A 21,034-nucleotide genomic window follows, 5' to 3' on the forward strand; every position below is an offset into this window, starting at 1 on the left:
GGTGACGTCACTGAACGATATCGTGATTGATATTGTTCAGTGTGGGTGCTCAATATCGTTAATGTCATTGAGCACATCACTGCCATGGAAACACTAGACGGTATTGCTCATGGAGCATATGGTCTAGTGCAGGGGTCTTTAACCTTGCCCCTCCAGCTGATGTGGTACTAAACATCCCAGCATGCACTGCCATAGTTTTAGCATGCTGTTATATCAAAAAGGTGGCAGTGCATGATGGGATGTCTAGTTCCACAACAGCTGGAGGACCAAGGTTGAAGACCCCTGGTCTAGTGGATACTCGCCTTAAGTGAAATGTATGCTGTATTTTTAAACTAAATAGGCCAGAGGTTCCCAAAGTCCACCATTACAGTCCACGTTTTAAGTATACCCATGCTTAAGCGTAGGTGACTTAATTATTACCATTTGATTTAACCATCTGGACTCAAGCATGGACTGTAATGGTTTGGGGACTTCTAAAATAGGCAATGGTTAACTTATCATAGGAGCGGGTATTTTGGATAAATTGAAACTCCAGCTTATTACCAAACGACGACACTGCTCATTTTCATACATAGATAGATTCGATTAAAGCTAAACGCACTTGTACAATAAATGGATGTTTTTTTCCTTCATTTGCTGGAAACAAAAAGTCTCTTTAGCATCCAGTAATGTGCAGCAAGCGTTTACTGTATATACGGCTAAAAATAGTTAGAACAACAGGTCCCTGGCATCAGATTACTGTCTTGCTCATATATAAACTTTGGCATAATACACAATAGGACAACAAACTCTACAACCCACACTGAATAAACTGGGGCTTCGCTCACACATATCCTTGAATGTTGGGAAACCAGTTCGGCGGGAGTGCAATCTCTGTAAAATTAGAACGTAGCGCCGCTAAGGAACACAATTCTGCAGGTCGGTAAGGTCACTTAGTGAGGTAAAAGTTATCGTATAACATATACTTTTTCTACATTGTGTTGGATTCTCTACAAAATAAAAAAAAAATGTGTTCTTCGATAACATGTCATTTTATTCCAGGAAGCTCAAATTGCAGAGCACGCCTGAAGCAGCACTGTATGCTTTGGTGCAAGCAGTATTTACTAATAGAAAGATATGTACTATAAAGGGAGGGTCATTTAAAGTTCTTAATGGCGTATTCCAGCTGCAGCTCAGCTTCAGGGCATTATCTGTGTATGACAATCTTTCCCAACATATCATGGAGACAAAGAGAACACTTAAATGAACTGAACTTGGCATTTTCTTTTTTGAGTTGTTCATATAAATACATTTTATGGGAAATGGGCTATAAAACTGCCCTTCCCTCTGTCTAGTTCTCCTGCCCAAATGCTCTCTTCATTTTTTAATTTAGTGATTGGTAGTCCTGTGCATGTATTATGGGTGCTCCCCACCCCCTGTAACTGCCCCACCGCAGTTCTGCACTCCACTTCTTAGCTTATGTGGGCAACTTCTTCTGAGTTTGTAGTTGGGTCATGACATCATAGCCATATGCCCATTACAAACATGGATGGGCAGCAGCCATAGCTTCACTGGTAAGAAGCCACCAGCTGTACCCACGGCATGATATTGGCTTGGGGCTCAGTGTGAGGGTTCTGCAGTGACAATAAATGCACCGACTGAGTGGCACAATGTCACCCAATCAGTGTTTAAAGGATGATCTAAAACACTGGTGTCCTAGGCAACTGCCTAGTGGAAGGGCTGGCCCTGGCCCTGAGACACTAACGCTATGTGATCATTCCTACAGAGTGAACATGCTCCTGTTAGTACTTACTCCTAGATATCATGCTTAATCGAAGACCCAACCGGCAGGACTGGGTCTTCCATTGGCCACTGCTCTTCTGAGTAGGAGAGTTTACCAGATATGCACCACAATGTCCTCTGATCTGCCGCACCCTGCCACCAAGCAGGATAAGAGGAATAAAAGTCCAAAGAAAAAGAGGCCTCAGTCAAGGAAACTTATTAATAAAGAATATAGAGACCTGAACCCTAATCAACTATTGGGCCATGAACTAATCTTAATAAATTATATTAACAATAATAACAACATCCCTAAACCTGACCTCATCAATAAAGCCCAACACCTGCCACAGGCTTAACCCCCTACATGCTAAGTGAGCCTTCTGTCAGCCGAACACTCTACAGGAACATATCTCTTCCAGAGGACCAAGTATTACAAAGACCCTTAAAAAAAAACAATATTCTGGGAGTTCATGTAAAAAAAAGGGTGGCAGCTTTGAGTTTTCTGCTAAAAGTTTAATATCTTTTTGCTGGTTTTGTAAGGGAGGCATGAAGGACATTTTATTTACCAAGCAGTGTTAGGAGACAGAGTGAAAAGTGATAAGAAAGTGATAAGATGCCAGCCAATCAGCTCCCAACTGTCATTTTCAAACACAGCCTGTGAGATGACAGTTGGGAGCTGATTGGCTGGCATCTTATCACTTTTCACTCTGTCTCCTAACACTGCTTAGTAAACAGACCCCTCAGAATGCTTCATTAGCAAACAAAACGCAGTCATAAGTTGACTGTATTAATTATATGGACAGTAAGCTGCACAGAAAGAGAGCTAATAGAGGCATACCTCTGAGTATGGGCGTGCCTTGAGCACTGATGGACACCTTGGATATGTCATGTCACCAGGAAGTGCACTGCAGTGTTTAGAGATCGGATCTGTCAGCAGCAGGAAGAGAAGACACAGTGATGCAGGGTGGAGAATCACTGGATACTGAAGCTTAGTGTAGTGAGGGGAGAGTAACAGTGAGTAGGGGGTGAGACAGGCTCCCAGATCCATCTCCATGTGTGCCTCCCCAGCCATTGACCTCACCGCAAGTCACTGGTAGAAATTTAGGTGCATATGTCCAATAGAAACCTCTATGCTTTTGTCCTTTTGCAATTCAGCTTTCTCTCATGGCATAGAGCATTATCACCTTGCTAATTCATTGCTTCAACTGAGATTGGGGAAATACAATGGGAAAAGCTTTTATTTAAAACATGTTTAATGGGATTCTGTCTGTGCTAATGGTGTGACTCAGGCAGAGGTCAGCAGCAAGCAGCCGGCTTCCTAGCAGGAAGGTTGTTAGAGGAGGAGAACATTGCTGCGATGACTTGGTCTGTGATAGTCCTATAGAGAAGTGTTGGGTAACTCTACAGTGTATAGGAAACATGAGCAGCTCTGCTTTGCATACACTTAGTTGCCCAATTACATGTAAAGATGAGTACACACTATGCTATCAATTGAGTGATATTTTGTTCCGTTGCGAATCGGAATGATACAGTATATGGTGCGGATCGCATTCTGTGTACCCCCGATCTTGCGTGCCTGCAGGTCATTCATCACATCACCCCACCACCTGTGCATGCCATGAATGGTGCAATGCTGCTAAATGCTGCATGGAGCGTCACATTGCGTCGTTATCCACTGCATCGTGCACTGCGGAGCTCATTCAGACCCGCTCGCAAGATGCGGTCACTCGCAGGCAAAAAGGGGCCGAATATTTAAATTAAGCGCTCGTACTGCGTCGCGTAAGGATGCCCTCTGTCTTAGCGAGCTACGGCAATGAGCGCTCGCTAGTGTATAAAGACGCCCCCTTTCCCCTCGCAGCACATGTCCTCTCCGGGAATTGTAGGCTTAATCGGTAACATCGAGAGCCATCGGAGCTGCTCGCAGCCCTTGAGGTTGCCTTTCCCCGCCGCAAGCGCAGCGATCAGTGCGGCCTGAAATACATGCAGGTGACATGTACATTGACGCTATGTTGCTAATTATGCACGTCCTTTAAACGGCGTTTTGACGGCCTGACACGCCTGCGTTCACACATCCACTCCCCCGTTCACAAGCACCTTCCCCTGTTACCACCCACAAATGGCGCAGTCTGTCACTCAAAGCAGCGATCTGATAGTGGCTTACGAGCAACCTAAATCAGATCACAACGACTGGCTTGCACACGCGCACTGCGAATTATACGCATGCGCAGATGGGCGAAAATCGCTCAGAGCGAGCGAGCGCAACTTAGCGACCGGGTCTGAATCAGGTCCTGTGTACGGACGGCACGTATCGTGCCATCACATTGTGCTATCGCTGGGTACACGCATCGTGTAGTGAGTACCCAGCTTTAGGCCAGACCTCAGACGTTGTATAGAGGTTGGAAGGGAATGAAACTTTATTGCACCTATATATTTTTTCCGCCAATCTACTTAAGACATTTTTAGGGGAACTAATGGCTGGTGTATCGAGCAGTGAGAAGAGCGGAGAAGTGTCTCGCCTGTCAGAACCAGGTCTAGACAAACTGCGCTTTTTCTGGTGGTTTAACGTGCAGCTTGCAAAATCGCCGATTAATTCACTGCTCGATTTGTATTCTTTGTATGTGTAAAAATCGTTAGGGTGGTTTCAGAGGGAATGGGTATGCATGGCCGGCGGACAGGGCGCTGACGGATCAGTAGACAAACAATGGCATCCAGATCTGCAAAATCCCGACAGGGTCTGGTAAATATACTTACCCTCCCCCTGTCCCCCCCTAACTCTAACCCTCCCATAGTTGTGCCTAACCGTAACTTCCCACCAGTGGTGCCTAACCCTAATCTCCCCCTGGGGTGCCTAACCTTAACCCCCCCTCCTTCCTACACTCTAAACCTATTCCTCCCAGGCTTGTGCCTAAACCTAACCCCCCATCCCCATTGCCTAATCCTAATCCCCCCCATCCCTGGGATAAAGCTATGCCTGAGCCGGATACTCACCTTCAGGATGCCGGCGTCGGTATCTTCATCCTGTTCGGGATAGCAGCGTCAGCATCTTCATCCTCTTTGGCATTCCAGCGTCAGTATATCGACGTCCGGCATTGTGACTGTATCCCATTTCAGAAGTGTCACTTTGACATAATACAGTTTGATATGTAGTTTTGTCCTTAGTAAATAGCATGGTTTTACAAACCACAAAACAATATACAGTATAGTAAAGCTGCTCCTTAGTAACATTCTCCCCTAAATATCCAATGGCCTGACATAGAGCTATGGTATGTAGAGGACTCTGGTTTATGAAGAAGAAAGCCAGTATAGTCTCCCCACTGAGGGCAATATAGTAACAGTACCATACTAGCGTACACTCACTGAATTTCAGCCAGCTGGGAAAGACCATAATCGCCCCTGGTCCATACTTGTTGACATTCTGGCAGCCCCCCCGAGAGGGGGCAGCCAGGTCGGACAAGCACGGGAGCTTGGCACGGTAGAAGGGGGCTCGGCGGGGGATACTGCCCGAAAATGGGGGCATTGTGAAGCAGGGGGCGGGGTCACGATGACACGTTTCAGCGCAAATCGCGTCATCAGCCCCCCCCACTACACTTAACTCACTCTGATGCAGAACTCGCCAATCTATCATTCAGTATCATAATGACCCTCTCGCACAACTACACCTGCCAAGGGGTGTTACATATATAATACATAGGGGGAGATTTATCAAATCTTGTAGAGCGAAAAAGTGGAGAGAGATAAAGTACCAACCTATCACTCAGGGGCCTATTAAGTGATGAGGGGGCCCATGTGCAGTCTGCCTCCGGACCAGCCTCTTCTAGCTAGCGGCACAAATGCAGGTCTCCAAGAAAATGGCGCAGTGGACATTTTTCCTGTGATTTTTTTCAACTGCACATGTGCAAACCTCTGGGAAAATGGCCACCACAACATGTTCTTGTTGATTTGTGCAGCAATGCCACTGTGTGACTGAGGAGAAGTAAGGGGGCACTGCACATCCTGCACGCAATATACCTGTAGATACCCCTCTGCAATCAGCTTGTGTCGTTTTACAGGCTGTACTAGATAAATAACAGCTAGAAGAAGCTGATTTTGGTTGTTATGAACAACTCCGCTACTTTATCTCCCTCCAAGATTTGATAAATCTCCCCCATACTATTTTGCCTCACCAACAACACATACAGTGAATTAATCCATATAAAAATTTGGCAACCTCACTGTTCTGAGGCCCTGATTCAGAGCCGGACGCTCTGACAGAGCGCTCGCTCTGAATTAGGGCCGCCCTTTTTTTTTTTTTTTTAGAACGGCCTCCTGGACGCTCTCATAGCTGTGGGTGACCACCCACAGCTATAGCGAGCGGTCAGGAAGATGGTTGCGATGGTCAAGACCATCGCGACCATTGGGCTTGCGACTAGACCCTTGTGGTAGGGTCTCGTTGCCGCAAGCCCCAGAGAGATTTCTGCTCTAACAGAGCTGAAATCTCTCCCACTGACATCACTCGAGATGTCAGTGGGGCCGCCCCCAATGGAGGCATTCACATGGGAACGCCTCCGTTTGGGCAGCCACTCCCCCGGCCAGCCCACCAAAGGGGGCGTGCTGTCGTTGTTGAGTGACAGCACGCCCCTTTGGTGGGCGGGCCGGGGGAGTGGCTGCCCAAACGGAGGCATTCCCATGTGTTTGGGGGCGGCCCCACTGACATCACGAGTTGGTACGAGACCCGTCGCTGTCCGGGTCTCGCGCATGCACACGACGGAGCCGGCTCCATCGTGCGCATGCGCCCCTAGCCACCATCGACCCGGTTGCGAGCACTCAGCGCTTGTGACCGGGTCTGAATCAGGCCCTGAATTCCATGTGGATTTTTGCCTAAAAAATATAGGGCCTGATTCAGACCCACTCGCGAGCGGCTGTCCGCTCGCAAGTGGGTCGATGTTCTGGACTGAGCATGCGCACGACGGAGGGAGCTCCGTCGTGCGCATGCGCCAGACGCGATGAGCGAAGGAAAGTCCTTCGCTCGTTGTGTCCGATCAAAGGGGGCGTGCTGTCAATGTTGATTGACAGCACGCCCCCTTTGGTAGGCGTGCCGGGAGCGTGCCTCCCTGACGTGGGCGTTCCCACGGGAACGCCTCCCGTCAAAAGCCGGCCCACTGACATCACTAGTGATGTCAGTGGGAGTGATTTTGGCTCTGATAGAGCTAAAATTACTCCGGAGCTTGCGGTTGAAAACCTCAACCGCAGGCTCCGGCTCGCAATTTCGATGGTCGCGATGGTCTCGACCATCGCGGCCATCAAAATGCACGCTCGTATAGCCTGTGGGTGGTGACCCACAGCTATACGAGCGTCCAGAAGGACGCTCCATTTTCATGGAGGCCGGCCCTCATTCAGAGCGTGCGCTCTGCTCAGAGCGTACGGCTCTGAATGAGGGCCATAGTTTGGTTTTTGTATGGATGTTTCTATTTGCCGATATGGGCCTGGATCTTCTCCTCGCGATATGGGTCGTATTGCAGCTGCAAAACTTTCCCACAGCTCACATGGTTCATCGCGACATGTGTCGGAACAAGACCTAAAATGAGAAATAAAAGTCACACTGCAATTTTTAAGCAACTTACAATGTTTATATATAAATGTAATAACTTGTGCTAAATAAAAAAAGGCAGTTGCTTGACAGATGTAGGAATTCATACCCTATATGTATATACATGTTATGCCTGTCGTTACTAGATGTGAATGTCTGGGGGCTAGAAAACATACATAGAGACATGTAACAAGGTGTGTTTGTTAACCTCTCAGCTCTTCGGGCTAAAATGTCACGGAGTCACGCGTCCTGTGTAATAGAAGGTAGGTGGAACGGAACCCCAGCAATGCAGGTGATGGGAATCCCTGTTCTAGAGCTGAGTCAGGGTGATTGGGAGACTTTGTCACGGCCTCCTGTTCTGACTCCTCTAGTCTTACTCAGTGTCTGAGTGATTTCGGCATAATCACAATCACACACGCAACTAAGTTTACTCATTAGCAGTATTTTATGGCGAGCTGATGTTTTATCTCAGAATATTGTTACTGTCAGCAGAAACCCCAGAGTGTGTCAGATTGCAGGGATCAGGGAAAGAAGACCTGCGTTTCTGCAGCAGTGCAACTACAAATGCCAGCATGCCCAGCCAGCCTTTGGCAGTCCCAGATTTGTTAGATTTAGGATGATACATTTATTTTTTGGTTTAGGCATTAAATTAATTTTCTCATCTTCAGTGCTACCTGATATTCTACTGCACTGAGCTGGCTCAGATAGAGAAGCACCTCCCTGCTAATAGGGCAACCTGCTGCTTCGCTCTCAGCAGGAGGAAAGCCACTCTGATTGGTTTACAGTAAACCCCATGTGGGCGGGTTAGCTTTAACCAATCAGAATGGCTATACTCATGCTCTGACTAATCAGAGAGAAGCTAAGCTATTTAATAGGAATGACAGGCTCCAGGCTCCGGTGAGGACCCTCACAGTACATATTCGGGGGCATATTTATTTTAAAAAATGCAGCCGGCCCCCGATGAACTTAATTCCGGGTTCGACACCCCGTTGGCCAAGGGCGCATGTGCAGCTACCAGAGACTGGACACACCTGGCAAGTAAATCCCAGTGAGAGAACATGAGTCTGGTGCAGATTTGGACGCAAATTTTGTGCAATTTATGCTCTATAAAAGCACATTTACAATAGTGTATTTCCTGCCATAAGCTGACTCGCTGTGTAGTTGGTTTCTCGGAAGCCTGGATGCCGGTATTTCAACACCAGTCAGAATCCTGACCGTCGGCATCCAGACGGTAATTATTGGCAGAGTGGTAACCAGGGTAGTGTGACCAGTGCCATGGCACAGGGCACCACAGGGCAGGGGGCGCTGTTCGGGCCTGTCAATTTTCCTGTTTATTATCATTCTCACTTGTATCTTCCTCCTTTTTTATCCCCAGCATCTTCTGGCCGCCCCTATCTCTTCCCTGGCCCTTCCCCATGAGACCATGGCCCTTTTTTAGGTGCACTATCTTGTATCCCTTTTTGAAAAATGGCGGGAAGGGGCAATGCTTTTTCTGGCACAGGGCACCAAAAAGTCTAGTTATGTCTCTGAGTATTGGAGTTAGGGGAAGGGTTAGGATTAGGGTTAGGCACTAGGGGGTGGGTTAGGGTTAGGCTGTGGGAGGAGGGTTAGAGGTTATGTTTAGGCACTAGGGGGAGGTTTAGGTTTAGGCCAGGGTTGCCTACCCTCCCGATTTTAGCGGGAGTCTCACGGTTTTTAATACACCCTCTTGCTCCCCCGCAAACATTACTTGAACTCCCAGTTTCTTCAACCCTTTGGATTGCGCATGCGCAAAACCGGACTGTCAGGGGGCGGAGTCTGCAAGGGGGAACGTCATGACGTCACAACATGTGACGCCATGATACTTAATGGCCGGCCACTGCGGGGTTGTGGGTAGCGGTGGCCTGCTAGTCAGCAGTCAGTGCGTACACGGAGTGTGCTTGGGCGCAGTGGCGATGGGCAGATTGGAGCAGTGCCGAGTCAGCAGCGCTGCACTGTACAGGGACATCAGTGCAGGACAGGTGTGGTGGCCTTTTGTCCCGCCACAGTGGCCTCAATGTAATTATAAGCGGCCAATGAGACCTGTCACCTGCATCATATACACTGATGGGGGCTGGGGGCTGAGTGTCACAGGCATTATTAACTGCACTTTGAAAGGGCACTCACTGACAGCCAATAAATGGATGACTGTCACTGACAGCCAATAAATGGATGACTGTCAGTGAGTAGCCAATAAATGGATGACTGTCACTGACAGCCAATAAATGGATGACTGTCAGTGAGTAGCCAATAAATGGATGGCTGTCAGTGAGTAGCCAATAAATGGACGGTTGTCAGTGATAGACAATAAATGGATGGCTGTCAGGGAGTAGCCAATAAATGGATGACTGTCAGTGATAGACAATAAATGGATGACTGTCAGTGATAGACAATAAATGGATGGCTGTCAGTGATAGACAATAAATGGATGACTGTCAGTGATAGACAATAAATGGATGGCTGTCAGTGATAGACAATAAATGGATGGCTGTCAGTGAGTAGCCAATAAATGGACGGCTGTCAGTGATTAGCCAATAAATGGATGGCTGTCAGTGATAGACAATAAATGGATGGCTGTCAGTGATAGACAATAAATGGATGGCTGTCAGTGATAGACAATAAATGGACGGCTGTCAGTGAGTAGCCAATAAATGGACGGCTGTCAGTGAGTAGCCAATAAATGGACGGCTGTCAGTGATTAGCCAATAAATGGACGGCTGTCAGTGAGTAGCCAATAAATGGATGACTGTCAGTGAGTAGCCAATAAATGGATGGCTGTCAGTGAGCGCCAATAAATGGATGGCTGTCAGTGAGGCGCCAATAAATGGATGGCTGTCAGTGAGTAGCCAATAAATGGATGGCTGTCAGTGAGTAGCCAATAAATGGATACTGTCAATGAGTAGCCAATAAATGGATGGCTGTCAGTGAGTAGCCAATAAATGGATGGCTGTCAGTGAGTAGCCAATAAATGGATACTGTCAGTGAGTAGCCAATAAATGGATGGCTGTCAGTGAGTAGCCAATAAATGGATGGCTGTCAGTGAGTAGCCAATAAATGGATGGCTGTCAGTGAGTAGCCAATAAATGGATGGCTGTCAGTGATAGACAATAAATGGACGACTGTCAGTGAGTAGCCAATAAATGGACGGCTGTCAGTGAGTAGCCAATAAATGGACGGCTGTCAGTGATAGACAATAAATGGATGGCTGTCAGTGAGTAGACAATAAATGGATGGCTGTCAGTGAGTAGCCAATAAATGGATGACTGTCAGTGAGTAGCCAATAAATGGATGGCTGTCAGTGAGCGCCAATAAATGGATGGCTGTCAGTGAGTAGCCAATAAATGGATGGCTGTCAGTGAGTAGCCAATAAATGGATGCTGTCAGTGAGTAGCCAATAAATGGATGGCTGTCAGTGAGTAGCCAATAAATGGATGACTGTCAGTGAGTAGCCAATAAATGGATGACTGTCAGTGAGTAGCCAATAAATGGATGGCTGTCAGTGAGTAGCCAATAAATGGATGGCTGTCAGTGAGTAGCCAATAAATGGATGGCTGTCAGTGAGTAGCCAATAAATGGATGGCTGTCAGTGATAGACAATAAATGGATGGCTGTCAGTGAGTAGCCAATAAATGGATGGCTGTCAGAGAGAGCCAATAAATGGATGGCTGTCATTGATAGACAATAAATGGATGGCTGTCATTGAGTGCCCTTTCAGAGTGCAGTTAATGCTTGTGACTGGTCACTGGATATATATCACAATAAGGGAGCGCTGACTAAAAATAAAGCTGCCCCTAATCATTGGAAACTATTGTCTGAGGACATTTTATGGTTAACAATAGTCAATATTTGATTTATATATTTTTTTAAACAGGCAGCTGTACTTTCAGGAGCCTCCTGCTAAAATTGGGAGGGCAGGCAAGCCTGATATTAACCATAAAATGTCCTCAAACAATAGTATGGTATATGATACCCATAGAAAAACTAGTTCTGGTGGCATGCTGCTCTTATTACTACAGTTTTCACCTGCCACTGCAGGACACGCCTCTAAATGACAATAGACACACCCATAGGTGGAGCTAGACACGCCCCCCTGGGGCGGAACATGACACGCATGGCACATTCTGCTAACACCTACAATCTCCCTGAAACTAGTTTTCAAAAGTAGTCAAGTATAGTTTAGGCTAGGATTAGGATTAAGGTTAGGCACCAGGGGGTGGGTTAGGGTTAGGCTGTGGGGGGAGGGTTAGAGGTTATGTTTAGGCACACTAGGGGGAGGGTTAGAGTTAGGCTGTGGGGGGAGAGTTAGGATTAGGGTTAAGGTTAGGCACTAGGGGATGGGTTAGGGTTAGGCTGTGAGGGGAGGGTTAGAGGTTATGTTTCGGCACTAGGGGGAGGGTTAGGTTTAGGCTGCTGGGAGGGAGGGTTAGGGGTAGGGTTAGGGTACTTACTGGCAGGTGGTGGTATTTTAACCAAGTCGGGATGCCAGCGTCGTGATTCTCAGTGCCAGGATCCTGAGTGCAGCCTGCACCCAACCCGCTGACTCTTACGTATCTCATGTATATCTCCGCATCGGTATGACATGTACCTTCTTTACGCCTGGGATACCGCTGTATGTTTATGTCCATGTTTTTAACCGATTGTGTTGTTCGCAAAATACGGATTCGTTATATTAGGCATAATCACTCAAATCTGCATGGGCATGTCTGCATGTGGCTACAGGTCCGGGCATACCCAGAGCAAAATCATGTACCTTACACTATGTACACTGTGTAGTACCCGCTCTGCTCCAGGCCCAAAGTCTCTACCCAGAGGCTACCATTTATTCACAATCAGAAGATGCCCTGATCCCCATTATTCCCATCAGCTGTGCTAGCGCAGCACTCTACCTGCCTCTCATGCCTGCGTGCACGGGGGAATCCTCATATATGACCTATGACCATTTAAATGTCATACAGGACACAATACCACAATGCACCTGTGCAACAGTAATATTTTAAAACAGGTTCTCAAGTACGTGACTAGTTGCACAGCTAATAGAAGAAACATGTGTTACTTATATGCTCCCCCACTTACTAGAGACACCGGAACCAGCATTTCACAAACACGTCGACACCACCAGCAGACAGCCCACATGTCTCACACTGATATAACACTAACCGCCTGAGAACCACTTCACGAACTTGTCCAACCTGCTGCAGCTGAACCTGCCAAGACCATTGTAATCTTTCTAGGATAGGTGACCAAGGACTATGATGTGTTGCAGGTAATCTGGGATGGAAATTCTATCACAGATCAGTAGAGTCTCAGGCGGTTAGAAAAGAATGAAGATACCACAGACTGTCACACTGAATTATACCTGTCCTGCAAACAGCTTGGCTTGCAAACATTTTAGTGATGCCCATAAAGAGTTGCTGATGGACACCCGACCTTCACCTGCCTTGTTATAACACCTCTGGCCACAGTGGCAGAATGGACTTTGAACTCGGACTTTGAACTTTTAAAGTTTTGTCAGTATATCATACAGTGATCACTCTTAGGGCCACTTATAAAACACCGTATTTAAAATGTGGATGGGATATGATAATACTGACTAAGGCCCTGATTCAGACCCACTCGCAAGTGGCTGTCCGCTTGCAAGTGGGTCGATGGTCTGCACTGAGCATGCGCATGACGGAGGGAGCTCCGTCGTGCGCATGCGCCAGACGCGACGAGTGAAGGAAAGTCCTTCGCTCGTTGTGTTTGATCAAAGGGGGCGTGCTGTCGATGTTGATTGACAGCACGCCCCCTTTGGTGGGCGTGTCGGGGGCGTGCCTCCCTGACGGGGCCGTTCCCAAGGGAACGCCTACCGTCAGAAGCCGGCCCACTGACATCACTAGTGATGTCAGTGGGAGTGATTTTGACTCTGATAGAGCCAAAATCACTCCGGGCCTTGCGGTTGAAAACCTCAACCGCAGGCTCCGACTCGCAGTTTCGATGGTCGCGATGGTCACGACCATCGCGGCCATCAAACTGCACGCTCGTATAGGCTGTGGGTGGTGACCCACAGCTATACGAGCATCCAGGAGGACGCTCCATTTTTATGGAGGGCGGCCCTCATTCAGAGCGTGCGCTCTGCTCAGAGCAGGTGCCTTCCGAAAATGAGTGTTTTTGGGGCAGGGCTGGATTAAGGTCAGTGGGGCCCCCTGGGCAACAAACTTCTGGGGGACTCTATCAGTGATCCAAGTATATATATATATATATATATATATATATATAATTAGGGGTGAGCGGGTTCGGATTTCTGAAATCCGAACCCCCCGAGCCCCCCCGATCCGAGGCCGATCCGAGTCAGGCTCGACTTTTCCCGCCTGACTCGGATCTGAAATCGAGGCAAAACGTCATCATCCCGCCTTCCGGGTCTCGCGTGTTTTGGATCCTATATAAGGTACCCGCGTCGGCGCCATTTTCTCACTTGGCTGTGGACAGTGAAGAGGGAGGGTGGGAGTTAGGGCTGGCTGGGCTGTGTAGTGTAGTGTAGTGTAGTGCAGTGTAGTGTTGTGCTGTGCTGTGCTGCTGTTGTCCATAGGGGCTGTGTCCACTACTTCAAAGTCCATAGGGGCTGTCTGGACTGTGTTGTACAGTCAGTTGTCCATAGGGGCTGTGTCCACTCCAAAGTCCTGTGCAGTGTCCCAGTCCTAAAGGGGTGCTGTAGTGTTGTCCAGGGGGTGCTCTGTCCGTCAGGGGTGCTCCCCCCAAGTGCTAAAAAAAAAAATATTTTTTCTGTGTTTGTGAATTGTGTGCACTGTGGCTGCACGTGCATCAACAAAGGAGCAGCGCCAAGCATGCGCCTGTGTCCCATAAGTAAAAGGCCAGCTGGCTTGTCCATTAAAGGGTGCTGTAACCCCCAAAGGGCACTCTAAACAAAATAAAAAAATATTTTCTGTGTTTGTGAATTGTGTGCGCAGTAGCCGCACGTGCATCAACAAAGTAGTGCCAAGCGTGCGCCTGTGTACCATAAATAAAGGGCCGGCTGGATTGACCGCTAAAGGGTGCTGTAACCCCCAAAGGGCACTCCAAACAAAATAAAAAAATATTTTCTGTGTTTGTGAATTGTGTGCACTGTAGCCGCACGTGCATCAACAAAGGAGCAGCGCCAAGCGTGCGCCTGTGTCCCATAAGTATTTTCTGTGTTTGTGTGCGCCTTAGCCGCACGTATATATCAATATAACATAAATGGAGGACCAAACAGTCCTTAGCGAGGAGGATGAAGTACGACAGCAGTCATCCTCAAGCAAAACGTATAACTGAGGCCTTGACTGCTATGTTGGTGTTAGACGTGCGTCCGGTATCCGCCATTAGTGCAGTGGGATTTAGACAATTGATGGAGGTAGTGTGTCCCCGGTTCCAAATCCCGTCTAGATTCCACCTGCATCCTCAAAGCAGCAGCGACAAGCGTGCGTCTGTCTGTTAAAGGGTGATGTAACTCTCAAAGTGTGCTCCACAAACAATAAAAAAATTCTTCTTTTTTTTCCTGTCTTTGTGAAATGTGTGGGCTGTAGCTGCACCTGCATCCTTAAAGCAGCAGCGACAAGCGTGCCTCTGTCTGTTAAAGGGTGGTGTAACCCTCAAAGTGCGCTCCACAAACAATAAAAAAATTATTCTTTTTTTTCCTGTCTTTGTGAATTGTGTGGGCTGTAGCCGCACCTGCATCCTCAAAGCAGCAGCCACAAGCGTACGTCTGTCTGTTAAAGGATTACATCGGTGACAGCATCCAAGTAGGCATGTCAGACAGTCCGTACATGTACTGGCAGGAAAAAGAGGCAATTTGGAGGCCCCTGTACAAACTGGCTCTATTTTACCTGAGTTGCCCCCCCCTCCAGTGTGCACTCCGAAAGAGTGTTTAGTGCAGCCGGGAACCTTGTCAGCAAAAGGCGTAGGAGGTTGCTTCCACAAAATGTGGAGAAGATGATGTTCATAAAAATGAATTATCAACTTTTCCAGGGAGACCAGCCTCCAGAACGTACAGAGGGACCTGTGGTGGTGGATTCCAGCGGGGACGAATTAATACTCTGTGAGGATGAGGATGTACACAACACTGAAGAGGGTGAGGAATCGGTGAATGAGGAGGATGAGGATGACATCTTGCCTCCGTAGAGCCAGTTTGTGCAGGACCAGATTAATTGCCAGCTTGTTTTGTGGGGCCCAAACGAACCAATCATTTCAGCCACAGTCGTGTGGCAGACCCTGGCGCTGAAATGATTGGTTTGTTAAAGTGTGCATGTCCTGTTTATACAACATAAGGGTGGGTGGGAGGGCCCAAGGACAATTCCATCTTGCACCTCTTTTTTTTCTTTGCATTATGTACTGTTTGGGGCCTAGTTTTTCAAACTGCCATCCTGTCTGCCACTGCAGTGTCACTCCTAGATGGGTCACATGTTTGTGCCGCCCACTCGTGTCGCTTAGCATAGTCATCCAGCTACCTCGGTGCAACCTTTTGGACATAAAAACTAGGGATGAGCGGGTTCGGTTCCCTGAGAACCGAACCCACCCGAACTTCGGGGATCCGGGGCGATCCGAGCCCAAGCTCGGATCTCCCTGTCTGCCCCGGATCCCTCTCCCGAGGCAAAACCTCGAGATCTGCTGTCGGATCTCGAGGTTTTGCCTCGAGCGGCCATTTAAAAAAAAATGCCTTTGCCTTTAATGGGCAAAGTGCTGATTGGCTGACAGAGCCGTCTGTCACGGCTCTCAGCCAATCAGCATTATGGTGCTCATTTGCATGTAGCACGGACTCGTGAGATCCGTGCTACATGCATCTGTGTGATTGACAGTGACACAGAGCACAGATGGGTCAGTGAGACCCGTCTGTGCTGCTGTGTATTTCAATGACACAGATGCACGCACGGACCAGGAGATCCGTGCTACTTGCATCTGTGTCATTGACACAGAGCACTAACGGGTCCGTGAGACCCGTCTGTGCTGCTGTGGTAAATAAAAAAAAAAAAACCTGTGTAAAAAGAGAAAAAAATGGCGTCCTCCCCCCCAAAAAAAGAGCAACCAGCCCCGGGCATTAGTGACCCAGTGCTGGGTGTGCTTAAATACAGGGGACAAACGACATAGGGGTCCCCTGTACTTAAACACAACCAGCACCGGGCTAGTCAGAATCAGAGCTGGTTGCCAAAATACGGGGGACAAACGACGTAGGGGTCCCCCGTATTCTGCGCAACCAGCTCTGGGCTCTGATCCGGTCCTGGTTCTGGAAATACAGGGGAAAAAATGAGTAGGGTTCCCCTGTATGTTCCAGAACCAGCACTGGACTTTTTCTAGCGGGGGGCTGATGCCACAGCCAGGGGAGCCCTTTCACCGGGCCCCCCAGCCGCAGCATCAGCCCTGACCGCTAGTCAGCCCAGGCCGGGGATCCCTGGAGAGCTGGGGACCCCCCCAATAAAGGGGTCACCCTCTCCAGGGCACCCCAGGCCCAGGCTGATAGCCCGGGGCTATCCCCGCCACCCCTGGTGGCGGTGGGTGGCGGGTTGATTGTGTGGTGTGGTGTAAATAAAGAATATCAAACATTGTCTTTACAAGTAGAACTGCAAGTCCCAGCAAGCCTGCCCCGCATGCTGGTACTTGGAGAACCACAAGTACCAGCATGCAGGGCATTAAGGGCCCACTAGTACCTGTAGTTCACCTGTAAAAAAATGTTTAAAAAAAACACAGGACACACACACCGTGACAGTATAAGTTTATTAAACATACATACACACACACACACACACACACACACACATGTACACATACTCACCTATGTAACCCTGTAGCATCGGTCCACTTGTCCGGTAAAGTATCCATAGGGGACCTGTGAAAAAAAACATACTCACCATCTCCTATGCGAGGTTCTGTCCTCTTCGTTCCAAAGTAGGCATCCCCGGACTTGGCAAAAAAAAAAAACGAAAACGCGATCCACGAACTTAGTACCGTTCTATAGAACGGTACTTCCCGAATGAGAGCTTAGCGGCGGGGTATCACCATGGAAACCCCGCTGCTAAGCGTTCATTGGCTGAGAGAGGCCATCTCCCGTCTCTCTCAGCCAATGAACGGCTCCCTCCATTGTAGTCAATGCTGGGAGCCGCAAGGTTATTAAAGTTTACCCTGCGGTTCCCACCATTGACTACAATGGAGGGAGCCGTTCATTGGCTGAGAGACGGGAGATGACCTCTCTCAGCCAATGAACGCTTAGCAGCGGGGTTTCCATGGTGATACCCCGCCGCTAAGCTCTCATTCGGGAAGTACCGTTCTATAGAACGGTACTAAGTTCGTGGATCGCGTTTTCGTTTTTTTTTTTTTGCCAAGTCCGGGGATGCCTACTTTGGAACGAAGAGGACAGAACCTCGCATAGGAGATGGTGAGTATGTTTTTTTTCACAGGTCCCCTAGGGATACTTTACCGGACAAGTGGACCGATGCTACAGGTTACATAGGTGAGTATGTGTACATGTGTGTGTGTGTATGTGTGTTTAATAAACTTATACTGTCACGGTGTGTGTGTCCTGTGTTTTTTTAAACATTTTTTTTACAGGTGAACTACAGGTACTAGTGGGCCCTTAATGCCCTGCATGCTGGTACTTGTGGTTCTCCAAGTACCAGCATGCGGGGCAGGCTAGCTGGGACTTGCAGTTCTACTTGTAAAGACAATGTTTGATATTCTTTATTTACACCACACCACACAATCAACCCGCCACCCACCGCCACCAGGGGTGGCGGGGATAGCCCCGGGCTATCAGCCTGGGCCTGGGGTGCCCTGGAGAGGGTGACCCCTTTATTGGGGGGGTCCCCAGCTCTCCAGGGATCCCCGGCCTGGGCTGACTAGCGGTCAGGGTTGATGCTGCGGCTGGGGGGCCCGGTGAAAGGGCTCCCCTGGCTGTGGCATCAGCCCCCCGCTAGAAAAAGTCCAGTGCTGGTTCTGGAACATACAGGGGAACCCTACTCATTTTTTGTCCCCTATATTTCCAGAACCAGGACCGGATCAGAGCCCAGAGCTGGTTGCGCAGAATACAGGGGACCCCTACGTCGTTTGTCCCCCGTATTTTGGCAACCAGCGCTGGTTCTGACTAGCCCGGTGCTGGTTGTGCTTAAGTACAGGGGACCCCTACGTCATTTGTCCCCTGTATTTAAGCACACCCAGCACTGGGTTACTAATGCCCGGGGCTGGTTGCTCTTTTTTGGGGGGGTGCACGCCATTTTTTTCTTTTTTTACACAGGTTTTTTTTTTTTTTTTTACCACAGCAGCACAGACGGGTCTCACGGACCTGTCATTGCTCTGTGCCAATCACACAGATGCATGTAGCACGGATCTCCCGGGTTCGTGCTACATGCAAATGGGCACCATAACGCTGATTGGCTTCCTGTCTGCCACTGCAGTGCCACTCCTAGATGGGCCACGTGTTTGTGCCGCCCCCTTGTGTCGCTTAGCATAGTCATCCAGCTTCCTCGGTACAACCTTTTGGCCTAAAAACAATATTGTGAGGTGTGAGGTGTTCAGAATAGAGTGGAAATGAGTGGAAATTAATGTTATTGGGGTTATTAATAGCGTAGGAACAAAAAAAGGCCCATTTATGTGATTTTAGCGTTTTTTTTTTATTTTTTAAGAAACAATCCAGATCCAAAACACAAAACCCAGAACCCAAAACACGGAAGGGTGGTTTTGGCAAAACCAATCCAGATCCAAAACACGAAGAAAGATCCAGATCCAAAACCAAAACACAAAACACGAAAAGTGTCCGGTGCACACCCCTAATAAAAACACTATTGTGAGGTGTGAGGTGTTCAGAATAAACTGGAAATGAGTGGAAATTAAGGTTTTTGAGGTTAATAATAGCATAGGAGCAGAAAAATCAACACATTCTGTGATTTTAGCTGTTTTTATGCTTTTTAAAAAAAAATACAGATCCAAAACACAAAACCCAGAACCCAAAACACGGAAGGGTGGTTTTGGCAAAACCAATCCAGATCCAAAACACGAAGAAAGATCCAGATCCAAATCCAAAACACAAAACACGAAAAGTGGCCGGTGCACACCCCTAATATATATATATAATGTGGAATAATAAGCGCACAAGTGACAACAATAATTATGTGAACAAATTTTATATATATAAATATAAAACACACTCCTCATTGATAAATATGAGTGGCCGCTAGGATGTAGTGATCATATATGGTTAAACACCATATACATAAAACAATATATATGTGAGAAAATCCATAACGCCTAATAGTGCATTAATATTAAGTAAAAGGTGAAAATACGTGATATTACATGAATTCAATTGGAAAAGCAACTTATCTTTAATAGAAAATCTTCACTCCTCTGACCAGCCATAATTCATACATAAAAAATAGATAATAGGCAAAACATCGTGTGTAACATTTTTACACTGCATCAAACAAATATGACTGTATAATAATATAGGAGTTTATGGAACTACAGCGAGTCCCCTATGTACATATTAATACTCCAAATAGCTGTAAAGCATTAAAAAAACGTTTTATTCACAAAGAAATATCCAAAGAAATAAATGCAGGTAAACAACGTACAAGAAAAGATATTGTAAAAGCTTTTCTGTCCATAGTATGAGGGTCTAGGATAGCGGGGTTCCAACGCGTTTCGTCTGTTAGAATAAGACTTCTTCAAGGGGAACAGTGTGTGTGTGTATATATATATATATTAGGGGTGTGCACCGGACACTTTTCGTGTTTTGTGTTTTGGTTTTGGATCTGGATCTTTCTTCGTGTTTTGGATCTGGATTGGTTTTGCCAAAACCACCCTTCCGTGTTTTGGGTTCTGGGTTTTGTGTTTTGGATCTGGATTGTTTCTTAAAAAATAAAAAAAAAACGCTAAAATCACATAAATGGGCCTTTTTTTGTTCCTACGCTATTAATAACCCCAATAACATTAATTTCCACTCATTTCCACTCTATTCTGAACACCTCACACCTCACAATATTGTTTTTAGGCCAAAAGGTTGTACCGAGGAAGCTGGATGACTATGCTAAGCGACACAAGGGGGCGGCACAAACACGTGGCCCATCTAGGAGTGGCACTGCAGTGGCAGACAGGAAGCCAATCAGCGTTATGGTGCCCATTTGCATGTAGCACGAACCCGGGAGATCCGTGCTACATGCATCTGTGTGATTGGCACAGAGCAATGACAGGTCCGTGAGACCCGTCTGTGCTGCTGTGGTAAAAAAAAAAAAAAAAACCTGTGTAAAAAAAGAAAAAAATGGCGTGCACCCCCCAAAAAAGAGCAACCAGCCCCGGGCATTAGTAACCCAGTGCTGGGTGTGCTTAAATACAGGGGACAAACGACGTAGGGGTCCCCTGTACTTAAGCACAACCAGCACCGGGCTAGTCAGAACCAGCGCTGGTTGCCAAAATACGGGGGACAAACGACGTAGGGGTCCCCTGTATTCTGCGCAACCAGCTCTGGGCTCTGATCCGGTCCTGGTTCTGGAAATATAGGGGACAAAAAATGAGTAGGGTTCCCCTGTATGTTCCAGAACCAGCACTGGACTTTTTCTAGCGGGGGGCTGATGCCACAGCCAGGGGAGCCCTTTCACCGGGCCCCCCAGCCGCAGCATCAACCCTGACCGCTAGTCAGCCCAGGCCGGGGATCCCTGGAGAGCTGGGGACCCCCCCAATAAAGGGGTCACCCTC

This window comes from Taudactylus pleione, unplaced genomic scaffold (genome assembly GCF_031769625.1).
Source record: "Taudactylus pleione unplaced genomic scaffold, aTauple2 ptg000126l, whole genome shotgun sequence".
Lineage (NCBI taxonomy): Eukaryota > Metazoa > Chordata > Amphibia > Anura > Myobatrachidae > Taudactylus > Taudactylus pleione.